Raw genomic sequence first — 23,229 nt, 5'->3', positions numbered from 1 at the left:
CTGCGTAGCGGTGATGCTCTTTCCTCGCTGTAATGCGGAGGGGATGGAGGCAGCGCTGGCTCGAGGGCATCATTCCCAGGGCTGTCCATCCGGCACCCTGCTCATTCACCGCTGCTATACAAAAAGTTTGCCTGGTGACTCTGAGCAGAGAAGTTTCTCCCCCCACCCCGATGAGATTGCTCCCGGTGCTTTGATCCCCGGCTGCGTGTGTAAGCTTGCTTATCTTTGGAAAGGCACGGTGGCACTGACAAGCGGTGCAGGAGATGGGGGCTGTAGGTGGATCGTTTTTAGCAGCGCGCACGCACGGAGCAGACAGCTTGGGCATGTTCCAAAACACTTCCCACGCCCCCCGGCTGAATTTTAAGAAGCTGGGGCATCTGCACATTCAAAACGCTCCGGGGTGTGGGGGGGGGAAGAAGGAAAAAAATCCCAAAGGCAGGCAGAGCAGCCAGCGCGTGGAAGGGGCGAGCAGCACTCACAGGCTGATGTCTTGCTGCGGAGGGGAGTTTGTTGCAAAGGCTGAGCAGCTCCAAGCCGCTCTCCGGAGGGGCAGAGCACAGGTGAGCGTGGAGCAGCGGTCGCTGGCTTGCCTTTGCGGCTGCTTGCAGGCTGGTCTTGCTCTTGGTTGAGTGGGGGGAATGGGAAGAGGAGCTTGAGTTATCCAGGAACGGTGTCCGGGTGAGTGCCTGTTCCTCCCGTCCAGCCGGGGTGGTGCGGCCTCCGAGTAGCTCCCTACATTTGGGGGCCCCAGAGCCTTGCAGGAAGAAGCGGGGGGTAGCGGGGGGAAGAGCTGTCTTCCTTACAGTGATGGGGAGATGGGAAAGAGCGCTGTGCTTCTCCCACCTTGGGCGCATCTGGGGCTGCCCGGCATCCTGCCCGTTAATGGCAGGAGGTGCCCCACAGACTTTTTTCTGTGGGGCTGCAAGGCTGAGGGCAGCCCTGGTATGCAGGACCAGCGTCATCCCCTTCTGCGTCTCCTAGGGGAGCTGAAACAAGCAGGCAGTGGGCAGGGGTTGCTGTTGGGAATGCACAAGCCCTGGGCTTGCACCGGCTGGCTGAGGGCTATTTCAGCCCTACCCTGGGCTCGCTGGGGCAGGGTGGGACATACAGCTGGAGAGGGGAACCTCTGGGGGATGGAGGACGGAGGACAGCCTATGTGTACGGTCCAGTGAAGTCTTGGAGCCCCTGGAGTGGTGATCTGGGGCTTCCTCTCTGAGTCCTGGTATAGCTTTGGATAAGTAGCTTCAGGCTGTGAAGGTTGGGAGGCTTTCTGTGCTGGGTGCTCAGCTTAAAGATCTCAAACATGGTGCCTGAAAGTGCTGAGAATAGCCCCAGTTCTTGCTGTTGCTGCTCCCTTGAGATCCAAGGTCCCTGCTCCTGGCAATGTGGGGCCTCGGAGGTCTTGCACTGGAGCATCGGGAAGGGACGGGTGTAAATCTGGAGAGCCTGAGCTGTCTTCCGAGTTCCTCAGCTTACTGACCTGGTCTGCACTCCGAGATCCAAGGATGGAGAGCACATCCATCTGTGTAGTCCACTGAGATCCTATTCCTGCTGCTGGCAAGGAGGACGGCCATGTGACGTCCTGGCATCCCCAAGCCATCCTCGTAGGGGTGTCTGGGCTCCGACAGCTCCCTCCTATCTTGCAAAGCGCGCGTCTGCTGGGCCAGGCACCAGGGGATGCTCCTCCCGGCACATCACGTGCAAGAGGGGCATCTTCCCAGCGCTCCCCCATGGTTGCCTTCCGTGCTGCTCAGCAGACGGTCACCCTGGCGTCTGGGTGACTCGCGCTGTGCCCTTCTGCAAACAAAGCGGGTGGCTTATTTAAACGTGACTTTTGCCTGGTGGCAGCAGCTGGCGGTGAGGAGACGGGGAAGCTTGTGAGGAGCGAAAAGGAGAGAAGCCCAGGCGTGGAAAGCAGCCCTGCCTCTCCTGTGAGCCAAATGACTCCAAGCTCGGGACTTTTTTCCTTTCCTTTTGGGAAGAGGAGACTTCTTGGGAAGCTTCCGCTTCCTAAGCATCCCTCCCAGAAGAGGCTGAAGCAGACTCTAAATTGTGAACTTTGTAAGTCTCTTGGTACCAGCAGAAATAGTGCTCTCCACCATGTCCTCGTCCCCCAGGTAGCCTCATGGCAAGAAGCAACCTCTTGGCAATGGATAAGTTTCTGGGGTCCTTCTGTCCTCTGTCCCTCGTCCCTTGGGTGGGCAGGGGGATGTTTGCACCTCTGGCATCCAAGGGAGGAGGACAAGACCCTCCCGGCTGCGGTACTGGACACAAGATGCTCTTCTGCTGTGTGCTCCGGGGTGAGGAGGAGGAGGAAGGCAGAGAGGGATGGGGACGGACCCAGGGTGCCCTGGGGGACTGGCTCGTTTCTGCTAATTAGCGGTGTAACCAGCCATCGCACAGCAGGGCTCCTGGCAGATAATTACCTTGCTGGGTGCAGGGAAGGGAGCAGAAAGACTCGCCGTCCATGGGGACTTTGAAACCTCCCCATTCTTGAACTCATTTGGGAAAGGCAGCCAAAAAAAAAAAAGTATATATATTTTAACAGAGCTATTTCTGCCAGTCAGGCAGGCCAGTTTGTTACCGAAGTGACACATTTGATTTTAAATTGTAAGAATCAAGGTTTTTTGGCTTTTCTCTTTTTTCAGTCCTTGGGGCAGGGGGTGGCTCAGCTGTGGGGCGAGCCAGGGGGCTGCGGGGGGTCAGGCTGGGGACTCTGGCTTCCTCCCCAGCCAAGCATTGCTAAGCTCGTGGGTGTTTTAGAGAGGGGGGAGAAAAATAAATCTGGGAGCAATTCCCAGCCTGCTGACTGCAGCACGGTCAGGTTTCCATGGGTCCAGGGTATCCTGCCATCCCTTTACTTATGTGACCGTGTGGATGGTGACCCCCTGCCAGGGGTCCTGGCCCTGAGGGTGGCCGCTCCACCGCCCTGGGGACGGCTCCCAGGAGCTGCCCTGTGGGTCCCTGCCAGCCGTGCCGGGGCTGTGCCGGGCAGTGCCGTCCCTTGTGTGCTCCTTGTGCCCAGCGGGTGGGATCGCTGCCGGCCAGAGCAGCATCTGTGCTCTCCTCGCACCTCGCGCCGGGGCCGGGGACCTCATTAGCTGCCTCCATCTCCTCTCCCCTCTGTTTATCTCCAGTTTTTCAACTGCTTGTCTGATTTTTTTTTTTTTTTTAACTTTTTTTGTTTTTCTGGCTTGAAGGGAGAAATGACTGCGTGAGTTATGATGGGGCCTGACAGCTTCCTGCACGCCCTGCCGGGCTCTACCGAAGTTGGGACCGGGGGGGCTGCAGCGACGGCTGCCCACGCAGGTCCTGTCAGGGGGTACAGGGGGGATGGGGCATCCCAGCCTTTTCCCCCCCATTACCATTAACCCTTTGCTCTGTGGTGCTTGGCACGGGGTCTGGCAAAGCTCAGGTGTCCAAGGAGGGGCTGGGGGCAGATTTGTGATTCTACTTGGGAGAGCAGTGGGGACATCATGGCATGGGGTGACAGGAGGGCAGCAGGGTGGGAAGAGCTTGGGATCAAAGCCCCGTGCAGCCCTGCCTCTCTCCGTTGGCTGTGGTGGATTTGGGGCCGTGCCGAGCTAAAGGAAAGGCTCTTGGCCACACGCACGCGCCTTGTCCAGGAGTAGGCTCGCAGGGATGACAGGCTCGTCGGGTCAGTGGCCTCATCCCTGTTCCAGTGCACCAGGGATGTCTGCTCTCACGCAGAGTGGGGCCCCGGGCTGGTGCTCCCCGCGGCACCTCCCTGCTGAAGGAGCACTGCCACTTGGTGCTACGCACCAGCGGGGTGCAGGGGACGGCAATTCCTCCTCCTCCTCCTCAGCACAGGGCTGCGGGTGCCAAACCACGTCTCTCCTGCTGCCAACCCTGCCCTGTTGGCAATCTCAGTCCCCCTTCCTCCAGACCCTGTCTCCCTTTGGAAAACCAGCAGTAACTCTTAGTCAGTGCTGTCTTACAGATCATTACTTTGGAAATCCCAGGGAGAAGGGCGCTTGCCCACGGTCCCGCGTGGCCGGTGCTGTCCTCTGCAGCCCATTGCCACCCTGGCACCCCTCGCTTAGGGGGCAGGGCCACCCCGACCTCTTCCTCGCCGCTCTAGGATGCTCCCAGCATCTCACCCGTGCTTTTTATAGTCTGAGCCTGCTCTTCCCAGCAGGCTCGCCAGCTGACCTGGATACAGCCGCTCCGCGTTTGGGCTGAGCTCACTCGCGTCTCCCCTGCTCCCTCCTCATGTCGTGGCGGGCTGGAGCACGTTTTGCTGGCTTGTCGGTGCCAAGGAGATGGCCTGGTGCTCTGCCTGCTACACCCCAGGCTCTTCTCACGAAGACGGCAGCGTCTGCCTGCTCTTGCGTTGAGCGTTTTTAGTCTGGGCTGGGTAACAGAGAGGGATTTCTGCGAGCACACACCATCGGATCTCTGCTCCGTGGGGGTCCCTGCTCTGTAGCAGGTGCTTTTTCTCCCAGATGCTGTTCTGCAGAGAGGGAACGGGGACAAATTAGCATCCCCGGCATTTCTGGCTCTCCCCCGTCCTTGCCTGCCTGCTCCCCCTCCCTTCTCTTTTAAAGAGATTCAGGTCATGCCTGGAATTAGGGCTCCCTGAACTGCAGAGAAACAGTGTTTAAACTGCTTACCATCGATTAGATGGAGTGGTTTGGGTTTTGGTTTGTCCCCCCACCCCTGTCCCCAGCTTTGGATGGGTGTTTGCAGCACAGCACGTTAATCCTCGCTTCAATGTTTTTGCCATCGTGGGCTGCTCTTCCCTGCCCAGGTGGGTCTGGGGTCCCTTGGGGGGCTGCTCCCCGCTTTGCACCCCACTAGTAGCCAGCTGCTCTCGACACAGAGACCTTGCAGGAAGGCATTTTATTTAGCCGCCTTCGTTTATCGCGGCACTCCGGCTGGGATTAGACACAGATAAGACAATCAATAAATCCTCCTCTTGGCTGAGATGTGCCGTGAATTTTTCGGGGAAGGGTAGGGAAAGGAGGGCGCCCGTTCAAAGGCAGCGAGCCGGAGGCAAGGGAGGGGACAGCCAATGCTGTGAGGTGGCAGGGAGGGGGCCCTGGCCAGCCCCATCGCGATCTCGCTGCCGGTTTCTAAGACGACATCTGTACATGTTAGAGGGGACAAGAAACCCCGCGCCGCTGCTGCGGCTGGCATGGCTGTGCCGCCGGAGAAAGTAGGTCAGGCTGTGCTGCAGAGCCCCGTGCAAAGGCAAAGCCCCCAGACCACCACCCGCTTCCCCCCTGGCACAGCCGGGCACCCACCTCTCCCCAAATCCCCCCAGGCTGCTCCGCTCGCAGCCGGGGGAAGCCTGCCCCCTGCCAAAGGCAGCCGCTGTAGGGCTGGGTTGGTGTCAGCCCCTCACCCTGGTGTCAGGGCGTATTTGGCCGCAGGAGAGATGCCCAAGGGATGCAACTCCAGCATCATGAGGGAGCAGCCGCTCCCCTGGCTCCCCAGCATTTTGGGGTCCCCCATTAGCTGGCGGTGGGCAAAGCGCAGGGCCAGCCGCCCCACTTCTGGGAGCGTTTTCTGCATCAGCAGGGAGATTTTGGCGGGGAGGAATAAAAAAGGTTAAAGGTAGAGTTTAACACCTAAATCTGCAGCAATTTCGGGTGCCTTGCGGGGCTCTCAAAGCCTCCCCTTGAAGGGGAAGGGGGGGCAGGACAGGATAAGTGACGGGGGTCCATGGGTCGGGCTCAGGCAGGGCTGGAGGATGCCCCAGCGTGGCTCAGGCGGATGGCTCGGTCCATCACCACTTCCAGGAAGGTTTCATGGCTGCTGGGGCGAGGGGAAAATTAAGATGTGCTTTCAAGACAGAGGTGTTTCAAGTGCAAATCAGGAGCGTCTCCCTGGCAGAGCCCAGCACGGCACTTTGCTATAGCTGTAGGCACCTGTTGTGAGATGGAAGAAAACTTTGACGTTGCCTTTGCCATGCGATGGTACGGCTGGGCTCCCGCTCCCGGCCGCGCCGTGGGGAGGGATGCTGCGGGCAGGGAGCCCTGTGGGCACCGGATCGCAGCCGTGGGAGCACCTGGGTCCCTTGGGGGCTGGGAAGAGCCCCCAGCCCGGGACTGCCAGGCTCAGGGAGGTGTCAATCCCACGCTAATGTGGGTCTGGTGGCATCAGTGCTGTGACCCAGAGGGGAGAGGTGGGCAGGGGCACTGCATCCTCCAGCGAGGACCTGGACTGATCTGAGAGGGCCAGTGGTGAAGATGCAGCAAGCCAGGTGGGGAATAAATTGAGTGTGTATATCACAGGCAGGTCTGGGCTTTATTGATTTTCAATGAAAGGCTGTGTCATGAATTTTTCTCTCCCACTGTATTTGCTGCAAAGTTGCATCTTGACTCCAAGCATTAACCACTAACTGGGGAGCTCATTTCCCCCCGCCCAGGAGATGCCGGGGCGGGGGGGGGGCAAGTTTGCACATGGTCTTTCTAAGCACATGATGGATGCAGCGGCTTTACTAATCCAACACCAGAAGAGAAAGCCGGTATTAACAGCGGAAAATGTTATGTCCAGCACTTCAAGTGACTTATCACTAAGGGGCTGCATGTGGGATACGTCTTATTTGATGGGCTGCGTTATGCATCCCTCGCTACCCAGGAAAGGTGGTCTTGGTCCCTGCTGTCCCCAAGAGGGACGGTACATCAGCTGGGGGCCTGGGGGCTGTCACTGCTCTTGCTGGTTTTCCTTTCCTCCCGATAAGGGGAAGACGCTAAAATTAGAGAGAGGACATAGTCCCTATGTCAAAACTTTTTTGGAAGCTGCTGAGACATCTTGTTGCATCCCACTTTTAAGCTGGTGTTTGGAATTTGGAGTGCCTCTTTAATCTTGAAGTCGTCGTTTTTAAACATTAAAGAACATTTGGAAATTAGTATAGCATGAAATGTTTTGAGACATTTCTCCCCATCTTCAGAAATTCTTACAAGTCGTTTTTGCTTCTCTGATGAATGTGTTGAGAATCTGGGGGAAAGCATTGCAACCAGCTGAGGGCTTTAAAAATAGATGACCAATGTTTGAAGGGCTTCGGATGGGTTTGTCTGGAAAAGAGGCGATGGAGAGGAGATGTTTTATCCGGGTTTGGGTAGCACCGTGCAGTGAGATGCGCAGCCGCGGCAGCTTGTGGCCTCGTGGGGAGAGGCTGGGAAGTCTTGCGGAGGGCTGGGAGTGTCCTGGAAGGGTTAACTCTGGTGCTTGGATATAGCTGGATGCACTGAAGCTGAAGTGGAGCAGTATGCAAATCTATCCACTTTCATAAACCGCTTAATTAGGCGAATGTTAATGAGACGTTAATTACTGTTGTGCCGGCGAATCCCACGGAACGGAGATTATGTTTCTCTTCAAACATCCAGTCTTAATTATAACTTGCACTTAATTCCACTGTCTTGCCTGGGACGGAGCTGGGTAGGGAGGACGAGGCGCCGGTTCCTGCGGGTGCCCGTGCTGCGTCCTCCATCCTCGCCCACGCCGCAGTGGTGGCTGTGGGCACGTGGAGGTGGAGCCACGGCGATGGCTTGGGGACAGTGGCTGCGAACCCCTCCCTTGCAGCCAGCTCCTCGCGCTCGGGTCCGGCCCAGCAGTGAACCCTCCGGGCACATGTCACTGGCGGGTCAGAGTGGAAAATTCCATATCATACATAAAAGCTCCCATCCTTTTCCTTCGTGGGCTTGGGAAGACTTCGGGAGGTCCCTGTTCGAGCCCCGTGTGCTCCAGGGGTGCCACGTTGCTCTGCTCTGGAGAAACTTGCCCCAAACTGGTCAGACTGGGGTGGGGGAGCCTCCGGAGACACGAGCATCCATCCTGCGCCTGGTCCCCTCCTTCCTGGCTTTCTGTTTCTACCTGCCTTGGCCTTTCCAGCCAGACTGCAAATGCTTTCTGCTGCCTGTGATTCCTGATTCCTATATGGATTTTTAACTGATGGAAGTGCGAATTGCTGGAGGTCCTGCTTCCACAGCGCCTGACGTGCGCATGTGAATATTTTTAAAGCATGGCTTCAACTTGAAGATCAGCAAGAGATCACTGTGACGATGAGCAGAGAAATGGCATCCCGTTTCCAATTTTAACACCTGTTTGGGTTTTTTTTACGTGGCTTCCATTAATGTTCAGGATAACGTAATGCTTTCAAATGGGGTATTAGCGAGCCATGAAATCTGCATCCTCAGGTTATTTTGGTCTGGTTTTCATCCGTGCGCAGTTGGTGGCTGCTCCGGGTTAACTGCGAGGTTTCCTCGGTCTTTGCTTGTCACCGCCAGCCGGGTGGCGAAGCATGCTGGGGCTCCAGAGGGCTGGAGGGGATGGCGTCGTAAGGCTGAAACATGAGGTTTGGGCTCCATCAGGGCTTTTTTGGTACCTACAGGGAAGATATCTTCCAGCAGTGGGGCTCTTTTGATGCAAGGAGTTGTTCACCTCGCTGCTGCTGCCGGTGGGAAAGCCCAGGGGCTGCCTGCACCGCTCCTCCTGGCAGGAGCTTGATGTCCTTCACGTCCCCAGCAAACAGGCTTTTTAATTACGCACACTGCATCTGCACGCCTCGGGAGCTTGTCGCCAGAAACCTGCAGCCGGAGAGCAGCGGCCATCGCCGTCTCGGGCCCTCTCTGACAGCTGGCGGTGGCTGGGGAAGCTGCTCTGGGGTCGGAGTCGCTTTGGATTTCCATCGCGCATCGCTGCAGCCTCGAGGGTTGATGTGCATTGTCCCCCGAGCGACCCACACTGGGAGTGACGATTCTCTGTATTGGACGTTTTCAATTACAAAGCGTGTCAGCTTAGGTTTCATTTTCCCGTTGTTTCTTTCTTTTCTTCCCTCTGTTCCGATTCTGCTGTTTGATTTCCAGACAGGTTTGATATTTCCTCTCCCAGCAAGCTGGCAAGCCCCGGGGACTTCTGCGGGCAGCTCGCTCCGGCGCCGCTCCTTTGATCGCAGGCAATGTCCCTCCCGTGATGGACAGGCTGGGCTGGAGGACCAAGTGCGGGCAGGCTGGAGGCTGCACCCGCCACAGCACCCGTGGGGGGTGGCACTGCCCAGGCTGCCCCGCCGGGCTCCAGCCAGCTCTGCCCGCTCCTCACTGCCTTCTTCCAAAATCATCTGAACGTGATTTTTTTAACCTCCTGAAAAGCTTTTCTACCAGAAGAAACATGTCCAACGACCAGGGATTTTTGCATTTTTTTCTTCTCCTCTGCATTCTGCATCTCTCAATATTCAAGTCTCTGTTAATTAATTAAGAATTAATTAATTCCAATTCCTTAAATTTTTTAAAAATGGCAGGATCCGGCCGCGTACCCCCTTGCAGAGCCGCCTGCCATTCCCTCCTCCCCTCCTTGCGAGAGCAAATCTCGAACAAACAGAGCCCTGCTGCAAAATCAACAGCTGCGTGGGAGGCAGAGGCAGCATTCTGCATACAATTTCAATAAAATACAGCGTGTTTGGGAAACACGAGGGACGGGGGGGGTCAAGAGAGGCTACCACCTGTGTCGAGACCCTGCCGCCGAGGTGCCCCCGCATGTCGGTGGCTCCTGTGCTGGTTTTCGGAGCCCCAAAATGCCGCGAGCAGGCGCCGGCAGGAGCGGGTGCTCCAGTGCAGCCCCCCCTGGGTGCCAGCACCCGGGGTATGCACCCAAGAGGAGCCGCTCTGGCCGGGCATCGCGGGCAGAGGAGCAGGCAGGAGGGGAGAAGCCTTCACCCAAATTGGCAATGTTCTGCCTGCAGCCGCCCATCGCTTCTAATTGCCGAGCCCAGCACCTGCTGGCTTTAAAATAAAATAAAAGGAGGAGAGAGGAGAAAGAAGGGTTTGGCTCAACGGCGTGTCTAAATTAGCCTTATGGTGCCGGGAGTCGGGTGTTGGGGTAAATCCATTTGCACAGCACCGTATATCTTTACTGAGTGGGAAGTTGGGGGATAAATGAATGTTCTTCATATATTATCATGGCCTGACAGCAATGAGGCAGACAGAGGTGATGCAAAGGTGATTAATGCAAAAGTTTGAGTTAACGAAGTGTAGTTATCTCTCATTAGGGGGAAATGAGTTCCCTTTACCACCAGCCGTTGGGCTTGTGGAGTTGGGAGCGCTCTCGCCTTTCTTTTCTTTTTAAATGCCAGATCATTTGTTTCTTATTTACCTTCGCTCTCCAGGTTGATGGCACGATATCGCTCGCCCCGTCTGGAGCGGCTGCGCTGGACTTGGGGCTTTCTCGCTACCCGCCGATAGCAGCGCCGAGGGAGTGCGGGGGGGGATGCCGATGGGGGACAGACGTGCTCCTGGGGACACCAAGGCAGGGACACGGTGTGCAGAAGGGGATGCTGAGGGCTGGGGAAGTGAAGCCCCTCTCCGCTGGGCAAGGGAGCGGGGAGAAGTGGCTCTCCAGCAATCAGCCAGAGCCGGGAAAGCAGGACTGCAGCAGGAACCTGCAATATTAACGAGTCTTTTAATGAAAAATACGTCTGCTGTTCAGCTGCCTTGTGGCCCGAGATGCAGGTGTGCTTTTTGGTTCAGCAGTGGTTGCTGCAGGACCTTTTATTTTACAATAGTTGAAACAAAATTGGAATCTATTTTTAATCCTTTCCCTTTCCCCCTTGCTGCCTTCCCTTGTCGCCCCGCTGTTGTGCTAACCCCGCAAAAGCTCAGTCGGGGTTTGGGAGAGGCCAAGGGCCGAGCTGGGTGCACCGGTTCACAGCAGGAGGACAACCCATCCCTGTACGGTCCCTTTGCCCTGCGACCCTGGCTGAGGCCGTCCCGGTCGGGGCTGCTTTGCAAAGAAAGAAAGAGCTGTGGCTGGCTGCCATGCAGCAGCTTTAGCTTTTCAAGGAGGGAGGATTTTTTTTCCCTGCCAGATTTGGGGCAGGCTGGGCAGGATCTCCTCAGCCTGGATTTCAAATTGTCTTACGGCAATCGCGCCCAGAGGCAGAGGTAAAGGCTGGGTCATGACAGTTCGCTCTTCGCTGGTGCTTTTCATGCTGGGATTTCTTAGCGATTCCCAGAGAAGCCAGCCGTTGCGAAGCCCGTCCTGCCGGCGAGGAGCGGACGGGGCTGAGGTCCCATGCAGGGTATTTGCTGCCAGACCCTGCTGCTTGGTACGTTTGAGCATCCCCAGAGGTGGAGTACATGTGTTCAGGCAGCATCTGGCCCTGCCGGGGCTGCGGGCAGCTGGGGCTGCAGCCCCCGGGAGCTGCCTTACCTTCCCTGCCACCGCTGCCTGCAGCCACCGAGGCACCGTTTATCCAGAGCAAAGAGAGACCTTAGAAAAATAACAATAAAGAAAAGGTATGCAAGAAGTATCTGTGAAATAATAACAAGATCCCGGGGATACAGCTGCTTTCATCTGGGAACTCTTTGCTAACCACGGGTTGCTCCTGTCCCTCGTTAGAGAGGGAGCCGGGCGACGATGCGCCCGCTCAGATCTTCCTTTCCTTTCAAGATCGCCCTGTGGCGTCCCACAGGCTGGCGAGCCTGGTCCCTGCCAGCACATCCCTCCTGCCGCCAGCTGCTGAGCTGGTTTTTAATCCCTCTAATCAGCCCCGCATCCAACCCCAGTGGCAGGGGCAGAGCTGGGCTCGCCCGGGGCCCTCGTGCCTCCCTGCCACGTTGCGTCCCAAACAAGAGACGCGGCAGGGCTGTTCCTGTGCTGGGAGCTACGGAGTATGGAAACCCCACATCTTCCTCGGCACGGCTTTGTAAGGCTGAACTGCTAGCTTTGCAGCTGGTCACCTCCCAGCCAGGGTAGATGCTGGTTTACGCTTGTGCCGGGTCTGGTCCAGACCCCCAGGGAACACCCAAGCAGTGCAAGTGCTGGCAGGCGCCATGCTCCTTTCCAGCTGGCTGGAAAATGCTCATCAGAACTTGCTTTCCTGGGAAAAAGCTGGTTCAGCCAAGCTAAAACACTCGTGGGACTCTGTGTTGAAACCTGGGGAAGTTTCTGATGCTCCCACACGGGTGCAGAGGAGCTCCTGAGGCCGGGCTGGGGGAGAGCTGCCCCCACGAACGGCCCCCAAGCGGGGTAAGACGTGAAGGGACCCCACTAGCAGATGCTGGGGAGCAGAGAGGAGGATGGGGGCTCCAGGCACATGGAGAGCCCGGTGCTGGCCGTGCCTTGGGCAGAGCTGATGTTTCCAGTTGCAGCCCGCATTGCTCTGCCCTGCTCTGCTGCCTGCCAAACGAGAGGGGTTTGCTGGCTGTTAACATGTGGTTATTTGCACATGGCTTGGGAAGGGCTTTCAGCATCATCCCTGGTTGGACTTTTCCTATAACAAAATAATTTTGCTACTCTGGAAAGAGACTCTTCTGCAAGCGAGGATTAAGGCGTATTTCAGAGCATTTGTCTCTTGGTCCGTGGCACGAAGGGAGGTGCGGAGGAAAGGTGCAGCATCTTATTTCGAGTCTCGGTAGTTGAAATGTCTCGTGTGAGCTCAGGAGAGGAGGGATTTCTGCAGACCTCGAGAGCTAAAGACCTCTGCAGGTTGCCGGAGCTAAAAAGTGGGTTTGTGGAGGAGGAACTGTGTCAGACCCAGGTTACATCGGCGAGGTGGGCTGAGGGTCTTGCAGGCTTGTTGTCACCTCAGAGGCGAAGGGAGCGATGCGCCGGTGAGCATCCGAAAGCACACTCGGACTCCGGTGTAACATCCAGCAACGTGCTTTCAGCTGTGGATAAACACCTTTACACCACTGTGCATGAGAGCAGGATCTGGCCCGGGGCCTCCAGCAGCTGCGGAGATGCAGGAGGGCAGAAGCAGAGTGTTTAAAGGCTAATGAAGACGCACTAGAAAATGATTAGCTTTGCAAGCAGCATTCCTGTGTGCTGCAAACGGGGGTATTATGAAGTCCGCACTAAGCCCCTGGAGATCTCTTGAGCAAGAGTGATCTGCATGCCGCCCAGTGCTATTATTGGAAAGGGTGGCTTCGCTGCCTATCATCTGGCTTTGCTGAGTTAGCTCCATGGACCGTTGCCAAACATAAAGCATCTTTTCCTCGGCTGTTGCCAACCCACCTACTCGGAGTGGGTGATGACTTGTTTGTTCCTCAGCTCAGCTGGAAAAAGTGAGTGTCCCTGTGGGAGGGTGGGAAGAGGGAGCATTGCAGGGTGACATCTCCCGAGGAAAGAAGCGGATGGCTGGACTCGGGTGTTCAGCCGGAGAAATGTTTGGTATCCCACTGCGATCTCAAGATGGTCCTGCTTGGCTCCTGCAGACGCCCTTCGCTGCGTGTTGGGCTGGGGCATCGCTGCCTGTCGGGCTTGGTCGACTGATCCCTCCCGAGGGAGCTGCATGCTGTGGCAGGGGGCCCCTGCTTTCAGTTCTTGGGGGGCATGGGGAAGCTCTTATTTGGCCTGAACCCGGCCCAGAGCAGCTAGACTCTCCCCAGCACTGCCGCTGCGGCGAGGCTCAGCCCAGCCCGGCTTTCCCAGCGCTTTGAGGCGCTGGTGCGGCACAGGATGAGATTTAGTTCCGCTCTTGGCTCCTGCTGCTTTCAAGGCGAGGAGTGCTTGCCGTGCTCCTGATCAGGGTGGGAAGCATCCTTTGGACTTGGCACTGGATCCACACATCCCCGCAGAGACATGCTCCTCAGGGGATCGCTCCCTGGGGCTCTGACAGCAGCTGTGCTGGCGATGCCAGCCCTTCCGCTGCCGCTCCAGCCGCGGATTCCCCTCTGTGCCGCCGCTAACATAAATCCCCAAGTCCCTTCCATGTCAGACATGAAGTGGTTGCTTTGCAATGAATTAGGTTGTTGGGGTTTTTTAAAGAAAAAAGCTGGAAAGCATCCCTTTGGCCCCAGAGCCACTGCCCAAAAGACAGGCGTGGGAAGGAGGTGGAAGGTGCCGTGCAGGGAGAGAGGAGATATCAAAAGGAGACGAGGGATGCCCAGGTGATTGCCAACACAAACAGGAGTGACAGGAGAGATCTCAGGAAAGGACAAAGAGCTGGGGCACAGGCACACAGCCTTGTGGCCAAAGGCCTTAAATCTGGCTGCCGGGTGCGAGTGCTGGGGAGAGGGGTGACTCTGCACCCCCCAGCCCAGGGTGCGGGAGGGGAAGATCGACCCGGCTGCCTCCCCTGGCAGTAAGCATCCCTCCTCCTGTGCTGGCAGCCCCACTGCTGCCGAGGCCAAGAAGGAGTTTGCAGATGAGCCATGCTGCATTAGGGGTGCGATGCTGCCGGGGCTGCCAGCCCCCCCCGGCCGCGTTTCTCTGGCAGGAAAGCTGGGGAGAAACCCGGAGTCCGATTCCCCAGGGACCTCTGGGAGGACAGCATCACTCCGGGTCAAGGATTAAATCCATTATAGAGAAGCGCCCGGAGGAGAGCCCTGGACGCGATGCACATGGAGGCTGATGCATTAAAACCGCTTCCTGCGGAGATGTCCTCCCACTCGCGAGGCAGGGAGAGGGGTTGGGCACGAAACCACCGCCCGGAGCTGCCTCCAGCACTAATGGCTTGCATTTGCCGGCGAGCTGGGAGCAGCCTGGTTACCAGCCTGGCGCCGGCTGGTGAAAGAAGCCCTTCAAACCCCAGCCCCCTCCGAGCCAGAGCTGAGTGCCGGAGGCGGCTGAGACCCTTCCCCTTGCCGTGCCGGCCGGGTCCCACGGGTCCCGGCAGCCGCCGGGCAGAGCTGCAGCCCAGGGACGCGGCCGTGCCTTTGCTCCGCCAGAAGGTTATCAAAGCCGACGTGTTTTTTCCAATCATTTCAGATCCAGCCGTAAGCGTCGCGCAAGGAGAAAACCCGTTTAGTCAGAGGGTTCCCAACCAGCTCTAATTATAAATGATACCTGGGTTCCCCGGAAGGTTGCGTTGCCTTGCCACAGCCCAGCGCCCGGCTGGAGACGGCTGCCTGCACATGAGGGTACAGGCAGGCGTAGGCAGGCGTGCCTGTGCCCATTTCTTCCCAGGCATTGCCTAACAAATGACAGGATGCAAAGAGCCTTCCAAAACTTGCCAAATTAGTAGACCCTTCCCCAGAACGGGTGCTGGAGTTGAAGCAATCGGCCATTCCCGAGTTGCTTTTAAAAACATGTATTTTCACTCTTCTTGTATTTTTCCCTTTTTCTCCCCGTCCATTTTGCATCCCCACACATTTCCCTTTATTCCCTCCCTCCTTCCTCCTCCTTTTCATGAGCTATTTTCAAATGCCAGGAAGGGAGAGATCCGAGGGGAGGAGGAGTAACTGAAAGAAAAAAAAAGGGTGATAAAATTATTTCACACATTTATGGGGGGGGGGGGGGAAAGGTGTGTGTGGGGAAAGAGAACCGCTCCAATTCCCACATGACAAAGAGCAACTTCATTCCTTTTCCGACGTAATTTTCTCAGGTAGAAAGGTTTGGTTACATTTACACAGCCCTGCGGCTCCTGGTCAGGGTCCCGGGGGTACAGCGGGTCCCCGAGGGGGGGAGTCGTCCCTCCTGCTTTGCTGCCAAACTTTTATCCAGCTTGGCCCCGGGAAGGGTAGGGGAGATGTTGCAAATACCGCCGGCTTCACGGGAAGCGTTTCTTCACACAAGGACAGTATGTTGGATGATTTCCAGTGTTTAATAAATAGGATTAAACCCAGCAACAACAGTGCTCACTGAGAACTAGGAGTTCAGGTTGTGATAAACTCTTTAGATGGCAAAATCTTCTTATGCTCAATTGTTTTTCCATTTAGCTGGGAAAACTGGAAATAACCGTTTTGGCTTGATCCGAACCAATCTTTAAATGTGATTTGTTTGGTTCACTGGCCACACTGACAAATCTCATAGCCACTGGAAAAGGGAAGAAAAAAGCCCCAAATCCCAAAGGCAGCTTTTCTGAGCTGCTCGCTACTGTGATGCTGAAGATAACGCTGGAGGACTGATGCTCTGGCTGTCCCACATTGAAGACCTGTCCCCTTCGCGCCGTTACCTTCGGTGAGCTTTGGAGAAGACCCCCGACGGGAGGAGGTTGAGGACCCGGCAGCAGGCATTAGCCTGCCCATCTCCCCGTGGGTGAGCCCGGGCGCTTGCAGCAAGCTGGCATTTCATACCTTGGGGAGGGTGACATTTTCTTTGCGGCATTTCCACATTCGAAAGCTGGCATTTCACCCCAAGAGGGGGCTGGTATATATAAGGCAGGGCACTGGCATTTCATTCATTGTTACCATCCAGTGATTCAGACAAGGTCTCTTAGCCAGAAAGGTCAGCTGGGTCTCTGCTGTTCTTTGCTGCTTTTCTTTCTTTTTTTTTTTCCTCCTAAGGGAAAGAGGGAAAAACAAAGCCAAGCCATGCACCAGAACTGCTGATTGCCGTTTTTCTTGCCTTGAAAATGAATGCTGTGCCACATAGAAGCTAAGACTTTCCAAAGTCTGTCTTGCAAGGGTGTCTTTTGTAAGGTCCTTATTTTATTTTGCTTTGATTTCCAAAGATGCAACCCAGAGCCCGGTGTCGGGGCGGTGTGGGTGGCACCAGTGTTTGCCCCAGTGCTGTGCCGGTGCTCACCATCGCTCTAGTAATCCTGCATCATCCTCTTTCTTGGCCTGAAGAGCTTTGCTGAAGCCAACATGAACCTTAATATGTTTCAAGGAGCCCAAAACTGCGTCTTTTCTGGTGAAACACCAGGTTTTGTCCCCAGAGTTGCCCTGGGGCAGGTGATTTCGCATTGCCCCTTCCAGGGTGGGTGAGGGATGAGGAGCAGGAAGGGAAAAGCAAGTGCAGGTTCCCACTGTGACTATGGGGCTTTTGTTGGACTGGGGCTATAAAGACACTGCCGGGGCCTGGGGAACATAAATAAAATCAATAAGAAGCTGTTAAATTGTGCCTGAACTTCGCAAGGAACAGCGTGGGGAGTGCTGGCTGCAGAGATGTATCTGCTGCCACTCCGCGGGCTGTGGCACATTCATTAAGTATCTTTAAGATGGATACACCCCCCAGTTCACCTCCTGCAAAAGCCTGGGAATTTATTTCCTCCTGAACCGTGCCATCAATCACCGGTGACAGCACCACGTCGGCACCGCACAGCTCAGCCGCCGAACAGCCGGAGAGGCACGGGGCCGGCCGCCCTGCCTCGTTGGGAGGGGGCTGCCTCGGACCCCCGCGCCCTGGCCGGGAAGAGGGGCACCCCATTCCCCTGCCCTCAGCGGTGCCGCCGGGAGGAAGGCTTTCTTGCCCCACAAATGCCTTCGTGCACTTTTTTGCGCTGCTCAGGACCCCGCTGCCTTGCGCCTGCCTGCAGCCAGGCTCCACATCCCTTCGTCGTCCAGCACTGCGTGCATCCATCTCTAATCCCCACGGGCTGGCAGCATGGAGAGGGGTTGATGGTTCCTTCTCTTCTCTTCTCTTCTCTTCTCTTCTCTTCTCTTCTCTTCTCTTCTCTTCTCTTCTCTTCTCTTCTCTTCTCTTCTCTTCTCTTCTCTTCTCTTCTCTTCTCTTCTCTTCTCTTCTCTTCTCTTCTCTTCTCTTCTCTTCTCTTCTCTTCTCTTCTCTTCTCTTTTCTCTTCTCTTTTCTCTTCTCCTCTCCTCTCCTCTCCTCTCCTCTCCTCTCCTCTCCTCTCCTCTCCTCTCCTCTCCTCTCCTCTCCTCTCCTCTCCTCTCCTCTCCTCTCCTCTCCTCTCCTCTCCTCTCCTCTCCTCTCCTCTCCTCTCCTCTCCTCTCGCCCCTCTGTGCAGTGCCCTGCGGTCCTGGCCCTCTCCTTGGCATTCTGGCTCCGCTCCTGGCCCCGCATTCAGCACTTGTCGGGTGGCTGCTGGGAGCTCCCAGGCCCCACACTGCACGTGTAAATGCAAGAGCCCAAAGTCTTTGCAGAAAAATTTTACCGTGCCTGACTTGATGCTTTTAGCTTTTATCCGAGCAGCCAGACAGGAGCAGGACGAATCCAGCGACCCGGGGCAGTACAGGAGACGCCGCTTGACATCTGAGCTGCTTTGCTTTCCCTCCCTCCTTCGCCTGCTGTGTCAGTGATGCTTTGGACTGGAAAGATGTGACAGGTCCACTTAGCAGGAGAAAAGACCAGCTAGAGGGGGCTGAGTGACCCTCCTGCCCTGCACCCAGCACCCTCTGCCCAGCCCTTCCCAGGCCCTGCGGCTGCCCCTTTCCTTCCCCGCGCTGACATTTCACCCTCTGGTGCCTTCAGCTGTCAGCCAAGGTGCACATTACTTCAATTTATGCAGAGACCTGGGTTTTACTTCTTCCTGTAATTTCTTCTGATGCTTTTAATTTTTCCCCCATATCAGCTGGGAACCTACAGATTATCCTGTAAGAGCAGAATAAAGACTTGTCAACCTTTCTTACATGCTCCTTGAGATGAAAATAACTTCCTGAACTCCTTATAACGCTTTATTTTCTGCCACTTCTGCTACTCTGAGTATAATTTGACTGACTAAAGGATCTTGAAGCTCAGGAAAAAAAAAAGATAAAGTAGACTAATAATAATAATAATAATAATAATAATAATAATAATAATAGTAATGATAAAAACTGCTCCCAAGAGGGCGATAAGGGCCTGGAGACTCACACCCCGGCACCGCCTGCCAGGACAGCTGTGAGCCCAGCTTTTGTTCCCCAGCTCCATAAGCCGGTGCTGGGAATAGAGACAGCCACCGGTCTCTGCAAAAATGGGATGTTTTTGAAGAGAAGAAAGGTATTGTGTCCCCTGTGATATGGAAATGAGCGGGGAGGTAAGGGCAGGGAGAGAGGATTTCTGATGGTAATGAGGCTTTACACTGGCTTTCTTGCCTTGCCTCCATCCCTCCCTTTCAAATGTAGGATGGGGTTTCAAGGGCTGTTGTATTCTTTTCCTTGGATTGTTTGTCATGTTTTTTTTTAACCCTGCCTGTTGTGGTTTTTAAAGATAAAACGTGGGAGCTGCAATTAAAGGGAGTTTGAGGAAGGCTGGGAGATGCTGCAGGGGTTATGGTTACCGAGCCGGGGACGATGCTACGACGCTATGAGCTCTCGTAGGTGGGTTAGGTGGGCTTGGGAACGCTTCTCCTCTCCCATCACACAAGCCTCAGCGCTGCCGGAGATGGATGCGACCTGCTGAGCTGGAGCAAAGGCTGGTGGTGACGGTCGATGGCATAGCTGAGACCATGGTGGCTGTTCCATCCCCGAGCACCCTGGCCCAGCTCCGCCGTCCCCCTCCGCAGCGCTGGTGGAAACCAGCCCCTCCACTGCTGGTGTCCCCAGGCTCTTGGGGGGAGACATTGCTTGTGAGCAACCTTATAGCACCTCTTTTGGAGGAACAGCCTCTCTTTCCCTCGAGATAGCTGAAGACAAAGTATTCCTCTTGCTCCTAACTTAGCGGCTGCAATAATACTTGTGACTGTCCAACAGTTGTGCCTTATTTTCAGTCTGAGCTTGTCTAGATTCAGCCTCCAGCCACTAACTCTGCTCCGACATTTATCTGCTGTCTTGAGGAATGCTCTGCTATTCCAAAACCCTTCCTCATGTAGGAAGCTGCACCACTTGATGGAAAGGGCTGGACACAAATTTCCTGGGCAAACAGTTTCTGATGGCAAACTGAGGTTTGGGATGAGCTCAATTTGTCATGTAAAATATGTGCTCTCTGCTGAAGAGGTGAACTTTCTCCTCTGAAAAGCCAGGGCTGCAAGCCCACGGACTTAGTTCCTGGGGGAGCAAGGTGGGGAGCGGACGACTTGGGTCTCGCTAGAGGAACGAGGGGGCACTGAATGAGCAGGAGCTGTTTCTCAGGCAGCTTCAGGGTTGCTGTTGCCTCTGCGTCATGGGTGGCTGCTGAATTCCTGTGCGGCCGGCAGTGCAGCGAGCTGCCTCAGCCGGGAGGGCAGCCCGGGACGAGCGGCCAGGGCTTACCCTGTGCTCGACTGTCGGTGGTTTTCATCCATTGTTGATCTGAGGAACTTTACTGAACCTCCCGGGGCAGCTCGTCTGCCCACGCTGGGCAACACCCGTGGGCATAGGAGCTGCCTGCCCCTCCTGCCCTGCCTGCCCTGCCTGCACTGCAGCGAAGGACCACTGAAATGTGGCTGACTTCAGAAAGTGCTGATTCAAAACCCAGCCAGAGCTCTGCCGGGCTGCCGCGGGTCAGGAGGGCTCGAAGGTCACGTTTGCTATTCAGGCAGGAGCTGTAAGCAAAGATGCCTCACGGTGAGCTTCGCTGGTGTTTATTCCGGAGCTCCCTTTTTAGCCAGAGCCCTTGAGCCGCACTGGTGGTTGCTCCCCCGCTGCCGAGCAGACGTTGCTGCTCAGCTGTTTGATTTTATCCCTCCTAATTTTACAAGAAGTGACAGTAAATCTATCCCATACGCACAGGACCGTGTGGGGTGTTTTTAAACACAATCATTCGCATCCAGATGTTTTGATAGCTTTGGGGTATCTCCTGACAACGTGGGTTGGTGCTGGATATATTATGCCGTAAAAGTTAACGTTCGGAGTCTGACATTAAATCGGCAAGAGCAAGTGAGTGTTTGGCAATGAGCTCCGCTGTGTGGGGCAGCCCCATCGCCCATGGGTGCCGGGAGGGTGTCCGAGGGGTGCCAGGGACGTCTCCTATCAGACCTCCCCTCAGACACCGCCGCACCGCCATTTAAGGGCTCCCAAGCACAGCCAAGGGTACCTATAGAGCTGTCTCCATGTCCAAAAAGCCCATTAGCCTGGGAGGAGGAGGAGGGGGAGCGAGGGGATGTGGCAGAGGAAGATAAGGCCGGGGAGCAGAGGCTTTGCGGGGAGTTAATGGGCAGTGAATTGGCATTACGCCCCGGCAGGTTCTCATTTCCCTGGCTCTGTGCTGGCTCATCCGCACCCCAGCGCGGGGAGGGAGCATCTCCCCGAGTATCCCCACCTGGCGCGGCTGGACCGTGCGGGGCAGGGCAGGGCAGGGCAGGCGGGCGCCGCCGGTGTCAGGGGTGCACGGGGAGGGGAGCACAGCCAGAGCCGGGGCTGCCCCAGCACATCATGGCCACAAGCCCCTGGAGAGCAGGGAGCCGGGGTTTGCAGCTCTGGTTCGCGGCCCTGGGACCTCTGGCACATGGCGGGTGGCAAAAGGGACAAAGCAAAGGAAAATGAGGTTACTTCGCTGCTGTCCCGCTGGTGATGCTGAAGGAGATGCTCCATTTTAAATCAAACCCGGATCAAAGCAGAGATGGCTCTTCTGCTGCTTGGGGATATATAAGGCTGTGTCTGAGCTCATAACATAAGGGCAGCTTTTACTGAGCCATCTCCTTGCTCTGCTTCGCTCATCTGTGCTCACAGAACAACCCTGTATCTGCTCTGCTTCATATTACATTGGCTTGGAGGAGCTGGAGCTCGCTCGCCGTGGTTTCCCCTCTGGGCAGGAGCGATGTCCGGGCTCGGGCTGTGCCTGCTCTGAACTGGGGAAGGATGCTGACTCCATAGGAGGGTTGTTTTTGAGGCTTCCATGGGCATGAGGGCTCGCAAAGCAGTGGTTTGCTACCCTGCTTCTAGGCACAGGGGCAGGGCGTCCCCCCCGCCAGCTCAGCCTGCACTCCCAGGGCAAGTCCCCGCTGGGGAGCTGGGGTGCAGCAGGGCTGGGGGCTGCAGCAAAGTCCAGCCCCGCAGGCATGCTGGCATTGCGACTTTCCTCTCCGCGGGGCAGACAGAGGCTATTGCCTCGGCCAAAGCAGAAATTTTCTGGCGCAGTTATTACTTCTCCAGCTCGGAGATAATGGCTCTTCTCCTGGTGCCTGGAGAGCGCTCTCAGCAGCAGCACCGTGACCGCTTAAGTCCTTCACCGTGGCCACTGTGTCCCCGGCATGCCGCACTGGGGAGGCCTTGGCACTCCAGCGCTCCAGGAATGTGACAGCGGTGCTTGGCATAGTGTCGGGAGCATCCCGGATGGCGGCATGCTGGGTTTGGGAGCCGCCAGTGAGGGGCGAGCCCTGGGGCTGTGGCTGCAGGTGCTTTGGCCCCAAGCAGCTCCGGTCGCCCTCCTCCACGTCCCCCCCCCCCAGAGCCGAGAGCCGCCTGGGGGAGGTCCTCAGCAGCAAGGAGACATCGTGGGACGGTCACCTGCAGGCCGGACCCTGCTCGGTCTGGGGGCTTCTGTGAGACCTTTTCCCTGCTCATATTCCCTTGCATGGACCTGGATGGATGAAATGGACTTTGCAGCCCCAAATCCCTTAATCTCCAATATACTTAACAGTATTAGCCAGATTACAGGAGTCATATACACAGTAATTGCACTCAGCGGAGGACATGCTCAGAATTTCATGCTGGAAGGAAACGTATTATTCATTTTCTCCTGTCTCCCACCCATCTGTGTAGAAGTAAATGGAAGTCATGATAAGGAAACATTAAAACACGCAAAGAAATGTCGTAGCTGAAATACAACATGCTCTCCTGGCAATTAACCTGGGCAGCCTTACAGGAGCTGCTCGGGGTGAAATCTGCTGAACGTGGGGTCTAGCAGCGAGGCAGATTTTCAACTTTAATTTATTTATTTTTTCTGAAGAGGCATGGTAATGCTGGGTACCGGTCCCCGAGCTGCCGGATGTCCCTTGGCGACATGGACCTCTGGGTCTAGCCTGTCCCCCACTCCCCAAGAAGTCACCATGGTTCCCTGCGTGCAGAAGGGGCCGTGGACATCGGTGTTGTCCAGGGACCTGCCACAGCCCCAAGCAAACACAACCTGTTGCTGATTGTGTGTCATTTAAAGCGTCCCCCCCCCGAGGAGCTGGTGATGTAAGGAGCCAGTCCCTCATCTTTACGGCTGGGTGTGTGCACGCCCCGTGCCCGGCACTGCTCCTGTTTGCAGAGCCGATAACTGATGGCGGAGAAGACTTTATTGTCTGAGGAATACTTAGGCAAACGAGCACAATGGCTTAATAGGCTACACCTGGAGAAATCTCCAAAGAAAGCACCATAAATTCCCCTTCCCTTGGATTTATGGGGAGATTTTTCACAGATATTTATGGTTTCCCAGGCGCATTGTTGTGACTCCTTTGCATAGATTTGCATGGCGTGCTCCAGGAGCTGATGAGGCACTGGGACAGGGGAGCGGTGTCAGGGCAGCCCTGTGCTCAAACCAGGACGGGAGTGGTGAATGGCTCCTTAATCCCTTGGCAAATTCCCACCGTGTGCCACGGCTTGCAGCCCTGCTGGTGCCGGCCGAGCGCCTGGAGAGGCTGGCGAGCCGGGCCGGGTGAATTTAGGTGGCCCTGATGAATTTAGGTGGCCCTGATGCAACGCAGGTGGTTGCATCCCTAGGTAACCTCCCTCCCGTTCGCAGTGCCCCAGCCCTGTCCGAGCGCGCTGGCTGGGAGGGACATAGGCAGGGAAGGTTCATTTTCTTGCTCTTAGGGTTCG

General features: G+C 56.2%; 1 protein-coding gene across 2 annotated transcripts in view; it reads left to right on the top strand.

The window, feature by feature from the left end:
• LINGO1 (leucine rich repeat and Ig domain containing 1) overlaps positions 1 to 23,229 on the top strand; it is a 151,099-nt gene that overhangs the window by 12,353 nt on the left and 115,517 nt on the right. The window contains exon 1 of one of the 2 annotated variants that reach the window (XM_076348486.1): positions 455 to 560. The exons of the other annotated variant lie outside the window; for it this stretch is intronic. The gene's annotated coding sequence lies outside the window, so the exon portion shown is untranslated. Of the gene's footprint in view, positions 1 to 454; positions 561 to 23,229 lie in introns of those variants that run through there. 2 annotated transcript variants of the gene reach the window in all.

The sequence above is a fragment of the Aptenodytes patagonicus genome, chromosome 10, assembly GCF_965638725.1.
Source record: "Aptenodytes patagonicus chromosome 10, bAptPat1.pri.cur, whole genome shotgun sequence".
In the NCBI taxonomy this organism is placed as follows: domain Eukaryota; kingdom Metazoa; phylum Chordata; class Aves; order Sphenisciformes; family Spheniscidae; genus Aptenodytes; species Aptenodytes patagonicus.
The sequence above is the reverse complement of the archived record's forward strand: the minus strand, read 5'-3'. Positions and strand labels throughout refer to the sequence as shown.